The sequence below is a fragment of the Schistocerca cancellata genome, chromosome 3 (genome assembly GCF_023864275.1).
Source record: "Schistocerca cancellata isolate TAMUIC-IGC-003103 chromosome 3, iqSchCanc2.1, whole genome shotgun sequence".
Lineage (NCBI taxonomy): Eukaryota > Metazoa > Arthropoda > Insecta > Orthoptera > Acrididae > Schistocerca > Schistocerca cancellata.
The window spans coordinates 243786906-243798493 of record NC_064628.1 but is presented as its reverse complement, the minus strand read 5'-3'; the positions used below and the strand labels follow the sequence as shown (position 1 = coordinate 243798493).

The window sequence follows — 11588 nt, the reverse complement described above, 5'->3', positions numbered from 1 at the left end:
TCACTAAACTCAACTGCCCTGCACAACATTCAAATATCGGTTAAGTACAGTGCCGTGACACGTCTATGGATGCAAATGTATGCTGTTTTTTAATTACGCGGCCACTCCCCCACTCTGCAGGGAATTCCTTGAAAAACAGCCAGCTAATCCGTATCCCGGTAAAGGAAGCCTCTGAATTGTCAAATTATTTAAGTGGTGCTCCGATATGCCAATAATTTCAGAGTCAACATCTATTAGCAGTTCAGTAACTTTATCTCTAATACCTCTTATATTTTGATGAAATATGATAGTTCCTTCTCTGATTAGAAACATGACATTCTCTGGAGGTGATTCCTTAGTTAGAAGGACTTCCTTACGCAGGTATACCTATCAGCTGACTTCAGTCTATAAAAGGTGCAGCTCTAACAGCTAGGAGTGGTCTGTGAAGCCATCATAGGCGTCTCCATCCCTGAACTTTCGTGCTATAATGTAAATACAGGAGAAAAATGAAAACTTGGATAAGAGTATCAGCTACCACTAATGGACACAGATGATGTTGCTGTACTCCAATTATTTTCTATTGGATTTATTTGTGTAGTGGATGAAATAAAGTGGTTGTTTACATCTGTTAGAAGTTCATTTTGTGTCTGAATGTTTATTTAAAGGTAACAGTAACAGAAAGAAATACACAAGATACCACATTGTGGAGGGATAAACTGCATACAATTTGATGCTTTAATTGAAAAAACATGTTAGGCCTGAATGTGATTCAAATATCAGTGAGTCCATATCCATTCCCCCATGACATTGCCTTGTCTCAGTGAGATAATAGGACAGCTCCAGCACAGCACAGAGTTCATTCTACCTGTTGTTGGCCATGCTGCACACAGTTACAGCAGTGCCAGAGCCTCAGTTTTTAAATCACATTTTTGTTGTCCCTATTACTGGGGCTAGGTTTCACTAGATATAATGTTGTCTTGATTCTGGATGAGGAACTGCATGCCGACTGCCAAATGCAGCATTTTTTCTCCATTTTGTACATGGCCATTTACATACTGAACTTTGCTTTGCAGGTCACTAGATGGTTTTGTTGGATTTTCTCTTACCTGTAATCAATAAAATTGCTATAACTGCTGAGCTAGAGTGTAAACGTTTTCATTGTTTTTATCATGATTGTGAGACTAAGTGCATAGCTGTTTTTGTAAATCACCTGCGTAGTTAATGCCTTACCCTTCTTTAAAAATTGAAGTTTGTCTGAAAAATAAGGTTGTGTTCTTGAAATGTACAAACGGAAAAACACCATTGGTTGCAATATAAGTTTAAAAAGTTGCCAGGATAGAAAAACAAACTTTTTGTCCTCCATCCTCATCTATAGACTTTGTTCAATTATATTTCCTCGAACACTTTTTCAATTTTTGTAATTTTTGCTGGACAATAATATTTAACTTTTGTAAATTCACAAAACTAGTACAGAAATATAATTAAAAATAAAATGTAAAGAACATGGAATCACCCCAGTACATTACTATCATGTACTTTAGGTCTTGACTCATAATTCTATAGTAAAAGCAATAAACTGTGATTATGTTTTGAAATGCAAGAAGGTGTTGCAGTTTTTCCATTTCATTATTAACCACTACCCTAAGACTTCTAAGTAATCTGTGATAGTGTAATATGCATTACCCATGAAGAATGTTTTAGCTACCTTTTTGAACAGACATGTTTTAGTAATCTCTGTCTCTACTTGGCAGTTTAGTATATAATTTTATTCCCTGATACGAAATGCTGCTTTGAGTTTGTTGGTTGTTTTTTCATGGTAAATGTCAATCCAAAGTGGTTCTTGTTCCTTCATTATCTATAGAACTATTATTAGTAATGTGTATTTGCAGACTGAAGTAACAAATGAAAGTTTTTACCAAGGTCAGGATTCGAACCCAAGTTTCCTACTCACTGGGCAGATTCACTAACCATTATGCCACCCTGGCACAGTGGCCTTGCACAACTGCATGGACAACCCTAGCATGCCTCCCTCCTCACTCCAAATTCCCATTCATGCCTCAGCTCACTTGGTATTCCTCTAAACTTGAACAGTATTGTGGAGGCTCTCCAACTGTATTGGAACAGCACTTCGATATTGAACAACATGAGGGAGCCTGCCTGAAATCCAGACATAGATGCTTTCATCAAATGATCTGGGCTTGAACTCTGGTGTTACTACAAATTTTCATTCATCATTTGTCTACATATATACATCACAGATGTTTGAGACTTGAGAAGGTCTCTAGAAACATATTGTTTCATGTGATTATTGTTAGTGAAATACTAAGTAATGTTTTTCCTAATGTGACACACAATGTCCCAGACATGTTTGAAATGCAGGAAATGGGCATGACTTTTTCAAGAGAACTACTCTTCTGTATTTGCTGTGGAATGGTTAAGCTTGCAGAACTCAGACATTCTGGTTAAACACTGCAAGCTTGGTTGTTGAAAGTTCCATTTTCCTCTAATTTAGACTTGTGAAGCATTCGCTGCACACCTGCTTAGATTAGATTAGATCAGATTAGTTTTTCGTTCCATAGATCCATGCTGAGGAGATCCTCGTGGATGTGGAACATGTCAATTTTTTTTTAAAGCTGAAATAACAATACTAATAGTATGAGCATATACAATACATCATCTGTTTCTATTAAAAAATTCGCCAATGGAGTAGAAGGAGTTGGCCACTAGTAAGTCTTTCAGGCTCCTTTTAAACTGATCTTTATTTGTAACTAAATGTTTGCTGGCAAATTATTGAAGATGGGTGTTCCCAAGTAGTGGACCCCTTTTTGAACTAAAGTAAGCGCTTTTAAGTCCTTGTGCAGATCATTTTTGTTCCTGGTATTGTATGTATGAACTGAGCTGTTTGTTGGAAAAAGAGATATATTATTTAGGAAAAATTTCATTAAGGAGTAAATATACTGAGAGGCAATAGTTAGTATACCCAGTTCCTTGAAGAGGTTTCTACAAGACGTCTGTGAATTTACTCCACAAATAATATGTATTACATGCTTTTGGACTCTGAAAATGTTTGTTTGACTCAAAGAGTTACCTCAAAATATTATACCATATGACATTATGGAATGAAAGTAGGCAAAGTATGCAAGCTTTTTCATTTTTATGTCGCCTATGTCTGCTAACAGTCGAATTGCAAATACAGATTTGTTAAGGCGTTTCTGCAGTTCTGTGGTGTGCTCCTCCCAACTGAATTTATTATCAGGTTGTAATCCCAGGAATGTAAGACTGTCAACTTCTTCTATCTGCTCTTCTTCATACTTTATGCTGGGTGGAAACCTCGTACAGGTTCTGAATTGCATATAGTGAGTCTTTTAGAAGTTTAATGTCAGTGAGTTGGCTTTAAACCATTTATTAATATTCATGAAAATATCATTAGCAGATATTTCTAGAAATACACTCGACATTCTATTTATTGCAATACTTGTGTCATCTGCAAACAAAACGAACTCTGCTTCTGGCAGTGTAACTGATGAGAGATCATTAATGTACACACGAAAAAGCAATGGCCCTAAGATGGATCCTTGTGGGACACCACATGTAATTTCTTCCCATTCTGATGATGACTGATGACTTAATTCACTAGTTCCTTGCACTGACACACTTTGTTTCCTGTTAGCGAGGTATGACTTGAACCATTTTGCAGCACTGCCTGTGACACCATAGAATTCTAATTTATTTGAAAGGATGTTGTGGTTCACACAATCAAATGCCTTTGACAAATCACAGAAAATACCTGCTGCTTGTAATTTGTTATTTAATGAATTAAGCACATTTTCACCGTAGGTGTAAATAGCCTTCTTGATATCAGAACCCTTCAGAAATCCAAACTGTGTTCTTGATAATATGTTATTTGTGGTCAGATGGTTGAGAAGCTGCCTGTACATTACTTCTTCAAAAAATTTTGAGAATGCTGGCAAAAGCGAAATCAGTCTGTAGTTTGATGATATCTCTTTATCCCCTTTCTTGAATAGAGGCTTAACATCTGCATATTTTAGCCAGTCAGGAAATGTCCCAGATATAATTGACTGGTTACACAAGTAACTTAGAACTGTACTAAACTCACAAGAACATGCCTTAATTAACTTTGCTGATATTTCATCGTAACCACTAGAATGCTTTATTTTTAAAGATTTTACTATGGAAATTATTTGTTTTGGTAAAGTGAGTGACATATTCATGTACCTGAAGCTATTTGTAAAGGCTAGTTTCAGATATTCAAGGGCATTATTTACTGATCCTGACAATCCCATTCTATCAGTAATGGATATAAAATACTTGTTAAATAGATTTGCCACACTATGCCCATCAGTTACTAATGTGTCATCTACCCTTAGTGCTATTTGCTCCTGTTCCTTTCTGGTTCTAACAGTCTCCTCTTTCACTATATTCCATATTGTTTTTATTCTGTTCCTGACATTGCTATCTTCTTCTCGTAGTGCATTTGCTTAGATGTCTGAATTAATTTTTTAAATATTTTACAGTATTCCGTGTATTTAGCTAAATCATCAGCATTGGAGCTATTCTTGGTCGACAGATACATTTTCCTTTTTGTCTTACAGGAAATCTTTATTCCTTGTGTATTCCTTGGTTTTATTATAGACTTCTGTTTAATTTGAGTAACTTTTGGAGGAAAACAGTTTTCAAATAAGGTACTGACATTGTTCATGAATGTGTTATGTTTTTCATTCATATCATGAGTACTATAAACATCTATCCAGTTCATATCTTTGAGCAGTTTTCTAAAACACTCAATTTTTGGTTGATTGACTACTCTCCTGTACTCAGATTTAGCTGTCTTGATAATCTGTTTAGAATTTACATCTAAAACAAGGAGATGCGTGTCATGATCTGATAGTCCATTTATTACAGGTTTTATAATATGATTTTGTTCCTTTGATTTGTCTATAAAAATGTTATCAATGACTGTCCTTGAGGATTTAGTGATCCTAGTTGGAAAGTTTACAGTGTGAGTTAGATTGAAAGACAACATTACTAACTGCAGTAAACGTTTATTGGATGATTGCATTAGAAAATCTGTATTAAAGTCACCAGCAATCAAAATTTCTTTGTTTCTTCCTGTTAAATAACCCAAAAGAGCTTCTAGATGTTTTATGAATAGATTATAATTTCCTGCAGGTGCTCGGTAAATAGTTACTGTTATATAGGATCTGTTATGGAACTCTACTTCTGTTGCACATGCTTCTAGATGCTGCTCTAAACAGAATTTATTAATGTCAATGTTCTTGAATTTATGGCAGTTTTTAATAAATGTGGCAACTCCTCCTCCATCTATATCTACTCTGCAGAAGTAGGAAGCTAGCTTAAATCCTGAAATGTAACATATCTATAACAGTGGTCACTTGATGTTCAGAGAGGCAGATTATGTCAATTTGGTTAGATGAATTCATTTCATCAATACAAATGATTAGTTCATCAACTTTATTTCTGAGTCCCAGAATGTTCTGGTGTAATAAAAATAACTGATACTGCATAGTAATGGGATTATAACTGCTTTGTCGATGATGAACTGGCAGTTTCTGATTACTTTCTGTTAAATATTGTTTAAATGGATGTTGTATGCTAAAATCTGACTCCTGTTCATCTGTTTTCTCAAACTGAGTGTGTCTGCCAATCTCTCTCTCTTTCCCCCTTCCCTGTCCTAAAAAAGGCATCTCTCTGACAACTGTGACCACTGACTTCTGATGGGCTGATAGCTTGGAAGCAATGTTGTCTGTTCCCACAGAAAATCTGGGCTGCAGGCTGGAGACGTGCATTGATGTGTGGAAATATTTGTTACACATGCCAGTTATGGTGATCCACAATATGGTTAATTGAATGTTTGTTATTCTATCTGGAGCATTTTCTGGTAAAGTAATTTGTTGGGTTACTTGTTTTGGACTGGGTACTACTGATGGTGCTGCTTCCTTGTTCAACTCCACACTAATTACTTTTGTGTTATCTTCTTTGGGTGATGAATATATTGATAAAACATTGTTTGTTGTGATGGAATTGGTTTTGTTACTAATGGCAGCTGGTGAGTTCACAGTTTTTGTTACATATGGTGTGTTTTGCACATCACACTGAGCAACATTTAAGTTGGAACATAACTCAGGCAATTTGATTACAGAAGTGTGACTTCTGTTGCTGCTAATTTTATTTAGAGAGTTTTTTGCTGTAACTTCCTGTCCTTTGGCACTGAGTCACATTCTATGTAGTACTACTGTATGTCACCCTCCACTGGTAGCACTTTTATGAAAGCTGTGTTTATTGAATGGTAACTAGCTTTTAGGATTTTTACTGCTTGTTTCCTCTACTTTATTATTAGCACACAACCACTCAGCCAAATTGTATGACAACCACTGAAACATTTGTATGTGTCATAATTGCTACAGTTTCCTTGAGCATGCTGCTTCATTTTTTGTACTATCATTTGATCCTACACGGATTGTTATGTAGGAAGTCTAAATAAGAATATCAACAATATTATGAAAAGGATGGATTGTTACTCACCTTAAAGGTGAAACATTGAGTTGCAGACAGGCACAACAAAAAGACTGTTACACAGTGAGCCTTCAGCCAAAACCACACGTGACTGATATCACCAGCTACTCCAGGCAGAATGCAGCTGTCATGTTAAGCGAAAGCAGCAGTTGGGGAGGGGTTGGGGGGCAAGGGAGAGGGATAACAGGGTACCTACAGGTGGGAGGGGGGGGGGAGAAGAGTGCTCTCTGGTGGAGCAAGCAGGGAGTAAATGGTGGAAAGGCAAGGTGCCTGGCCCAGTGACAGGAGGCTGTGAGGCGGGAGAACAATGAGTGCATGAGGAGAGAAGCAGAGATGTGTGAAGACCAGTGGTTGTGGTGACAGAGAGCGGCGCACACTGAGCGTGAGGAAATGTGTGTTGGGAGAATGTAACATAACAGACATGGTGGAAACAGTTGGGTGGAAGGTGTGAGGACAGTAGGTTGCTGCAGATTGAGGACTGGATAATTTTGGGATCAAGGAATGTAAGGATAACTGCCCTCTGTACAGTTCAGAAAAGCTAGTGGTGGAGGGGAGGATCCAAATGGCCTGGATTGTGAAGCAGCCATTGAAATCAAGCATATTTTTTTCAGTTGCATGTTGTGCCACAGGGCAGTCTACTTGGCTCTTGACCACATTTTGGCAGTGGTCATTCATCCCGTTGGACAGCAGTTTGGTAGTCATACCAATATAAAAACTTTTGCAATAATTACAGTAGAGCTCATGTATGACATGGCTGCCTTCACATGTGGTCCAACCACTGACGGGGTAGAATAAGGCCTGGTACAGGACTGGAATAAGAAGCACTGGGTGGGTGGATTGGGCAGGTATTGCACCTGGATCTTCCACAGGAATACGATATCTGTGCCAAGGTGTTGGGGTTGGGAGTGCTCTAGGGATAGGCTCCAATGTTGTGGCAGCTGTGTGGGTGACATAATACACTTTAGGAGGGGTAGGAAGGATCTTGTGCAGGATGTCACCCATTTAAGGGCACAATTACAGATAATCAAAGTCCTGATGAAGGATGTGATTCAGTTGTTCCAGTCCAGGGAGGTATTAGGTGACGAAAGGTGTGCTACTTTCTAGCTGGTTCTTGGCAATGGGAGACAGAATGGGATGGGAAACCTGTTTGTGGGCTCAGTCTGGGAAATAGCATTGGTCTGTGAAGGCATTTACGAGTCTTAAAGCGTACTAGGCAAAGGTGTTCTTGTGACATTGCCCCAGGTAACCAGGCTGTAAGGGAGGGATTTTTTGGTGTGGAAGAATGGCAGCTACTGAAATGCAGGTACTGTTGGTGGTTGGTGGATTTCATGTGGACAGGGATATGGTTGGAGCTATCAGGGGGGGGGGGGGGGGAGGGGGGGGGAGGACAATGTCCAGGAAAGTGGCTTGCCGAGTTGAGGAAGAGCAGTGAATCAGATGGGAGAGAAGATGTTGAGGTTGTGTAGGGTTGAGGATATCGTGCCTTGGCCCTGAGTCTAGATTATAAAGGTATCATCAATGAACTGGCCTCATGGCCAAGGCACCCTATCCTCTTACACAACTAAACACTTTCTCTCCTTTTTGCTTCACCTGGTCCTCCTCAACCCAGTGTGCCACCTCATGGATGTCGACCTCCTCCTCCCTGATGGCTTCATGCACATTGCTGTCCACATTAAATCCACCAACCACCAACAGTACGTGCCATCCCTTCCCCCACCCCCACCCAAAAAAAAAAAAAAAAAAACCTGTCCCATACAGCATGGTCACATGCAGAGAGACATATGTGCTGTGGCAAGAACTCCCATGCCAAGTATGCTGAAGGTCTCACAAAGATCCTCACAAACAGGTACTAACCCCAGGCCTAGTCCATAAATAGATTTCCTGTGCTGTATCCCCATGCACACCCAGTACTCCCCCACACTCAAGAACTAGCTATAAGGAGAGTCCCCATCATTACCCTTTACAATCTCAGACTGAACTTTGACTACCTGTCATCACGACCTTAAATGGGGGGTCTTACCTAAGATCCTTTCTACCCTCCTTAAGCAATGTTCCATCACCCACTCAACCTCCACAACATTCTAGGCCATCCCTATGCCACTCCCAACCCAAATCCCCTGCCACATGGATCACATAACTGTGGAAAACCCAGGTAAAAGATTAGCCCACTCTACCCAACTGTCACTTCCTATTCCAGTCCTGTCACAAGCTTATTGTACTCTGTCAGAGGCTGGGCCACCTGTGAAAGCAGCCATGTTATATACCAACGCAACTGCAATCACTGCACCACTTTTTAATACTGTTATGACTATCAATCAGCTGTCCACCAGGATGAATGGCCATTGCCAAAATGGTCAAGAGCCAAGCGGACCACACTGTGGCGCTACATGCAGGTGAACTTAAGATGCCCAATTTCAATGGGCACTTCGTAACCTGGGCACCTGGATCCTCCCCTCCACCACCAGATTTTTTGAACTGCACAGATGGGAGTATTCCTTACAACACATTCTTTGCTCCCGAAATTATCCTAGCCTCAACCTACAGAAACCTACTGTTCTCACACACTCCATTCAACAGTTTCCACCTCCTCTGTCCTATCACCTCCTCACAATACATGTCACCTCACCAACACTGATGCGCCACACTCTGCCTACACACACACTGGTCTTTTCCTCTTCTCTGCTCTTCTCCTTTTCTGCTCACCCTTCCCCCACAGCTTCCCGACACCATAGCTGACAACCCTGTCCTGCCACAAACTAGTCCCTGCATGCTCTGTGTAATCTTACCCTCCCACAGATTGCCAGTAAATTTTTAGTCTCTTCATAGAATGTGACTCGTTTCAAAAGCGTCTAGAGGTGTGAGATGTACAAATAACTTTTTTACTTATCTTCATTTTTTCATTGCTGGCTGCAGTTCATGATGTCTTGGGATAGATTTTTGAGGCTGAAATTTTGACTTTGTGGGTTCCAGTTGACATAATAACTGATGAAGTAATTTCTGTGTCTATGACTTTTTTATTTTTTCCCATTCTTCTATACCACACTGACTTTACAATCTCTACTTCCACAAAAAAGAAATTTATATTGTTATTGCCAAACAAAAAAACACGTCCGATTCCAACAGAGGCATGCTCACCACTCTCACTCATTCTGCTGCACTAACCATATTCCAAAGAGTTTACAGAACAAAAGAGTGTACAATGCTTCTTGACAGAAGAAGAATCATCACCAAGTTATATCATTATTTTGTAAAGGAATCTGGAAATAAATTTAATAATTAGCATTAGATTGTGTAATTAAGAATATGAATTTTAAGTATGCCAGATGTTTTGTAATTTCAAATATTTCTAAAAGAAGAGTAATTTTAACTATACGTACAGAGTTAATACGCAGCAATTGTAGCAAATTAATTTCTTTTTATACATTTTAGCCAGAAATACAATACATTGTATACAAAATTACATGAAATTCTTTTAGTAAAACAGCTGAGATAATGTTCACCTACACAAGATTCGAAAATATTCTTGGTATTGGCTATTACTGTTAAAGAAGGGTGATGTTATAAGAGGGTGAAGAATATACACAATCATGAGCAGGCATATAAGTAAAAAAATTAATCAGCCACATAAACCAGAGTATTTAAGGGTATGTTGACTCATGAAAGAACAAAATAATGGCAAATATTAGGGCCTAAGCTTACGATGCGGGGACCGACCCATGAATCCAGACCACACTGGCTACAAACCACCAAAACATGTTTCAATGCAACAAAATGAATGAAGTTCACAACCATATCTATAAGTTCAATTATAAGCAAATAGTAATTGTAAGAAGCATCTAACCTCAATCAATGGCTGTACACTCTCCTTGAGTACACAGACACACAGTCGTGATGACCAGAGGTACCCAAAACAGAGTTAAGCAAGAATCTGCCCGCAACTCAAGTTCCTGTCACATACAATATTGCAATACTCAGGATAAATACAGGCAAACAGAGTCATAAATAGCGATGAATGATGTCATAACCGAATAACTTGAGGACCAAAATCAATGCATGAAAGGAGACATGTATACGGACAGCTTGTAATATTGTCTATACTAGTAAATGCATTCACACTATATCTGCTAATCGTCCATACAATTAACCTACACACATAAAGTCCTAGAAGATTCATTTACAATTGATAAAAAATACATACTGACTCAAAGTTACGTAACGTACCGGAAAGTCAATCCCCCTACTTGGAAAAACATACATTTATATGAAATAACACTGTCTTTACCAGTGTTGGCTAACAATTCACAAATATCAGTCACCTCACTGATGTAATTGACAGAGGCTTGATTACATAACCCAGCATCTATGATTTCTTGTAGGTTGACTGGTTTAGCAGAGTACAGCCATACAGCCCAGTGGGGAGTGAATGCGACCACATCCAGTTTCCTCCCTAGAGTTCTCATCACACACTCCAACATGTAAGAAACATCCTGTCTAGTATTCACATAAAACCCTGAAACATTGTTTTGTATACTAAATATGCTGTCAGTACCTTCTTTACATTACACAGATATGCAGATATGCTTTCCCTATTCAGTTTTCAAAGTCAGTTGTATGGGATTCATGTCAGGTGTGATTAAAAATTGTTCACATGTGAAACATCAATGATCAGAGTTAAATGCAATAAAAAGAAATGAACTAACAAGATGATACACACAGATATGCTAAGATACTATTCCTAATTTTTAACAGTACAAATTATTAACATTATCCCACTTCAAAGTCGTAAAATGATCTACTCATTTAGTCTCATGGCATGGAAAGAAATGAAGTACCATGCTTCTTTACAGAGCGTAGGGGAACGATGCGGGAGACCTGTACCACCTTACTAGGCAAGGTCCTAATGGAGGTGGTTTGCCGTTGACTTCCTCCGACCGTAATGGGGATGAATGATGATGATGAAGATGACACAACAACACCCAGTCATCTCGAGGCAGGAAAAATTCCTGACACCGCCGGGAATCAAACCCAGGACCCCATGCTCGGGAAGCGAGAAC

At 39.0% G+C, this 11588-nt stretch overlaps 1 long non-coding RNA gene across 2 annotated transcripts in view; it reads right to left on the bottom strand.

The window, feature by feature from the left end:
• Nucleotides 1–929: 929 nt before the first annotated feature.
• The window catches only part of LOC126176687 (uncharacterized), a 53521-nt gene continuing 42862 nt past the window's right edge, over nucleotides 930–11588 (bottom strand). Inside the window, exon 3 of one of the 2 annotated variants that reach the window (XR_007535645.1) lies at nucleotides 930–1085. This is a non-coding gene — a long non-coding RNA (uncharacterized LOC126176687). Of the gene's footprint in view, nucleotides 1086–10671; nucleotides 11045–11588 lie in introns of those variants that run through there. The other variant, XR_007535644.1, reaches the window with a different exon arrangement.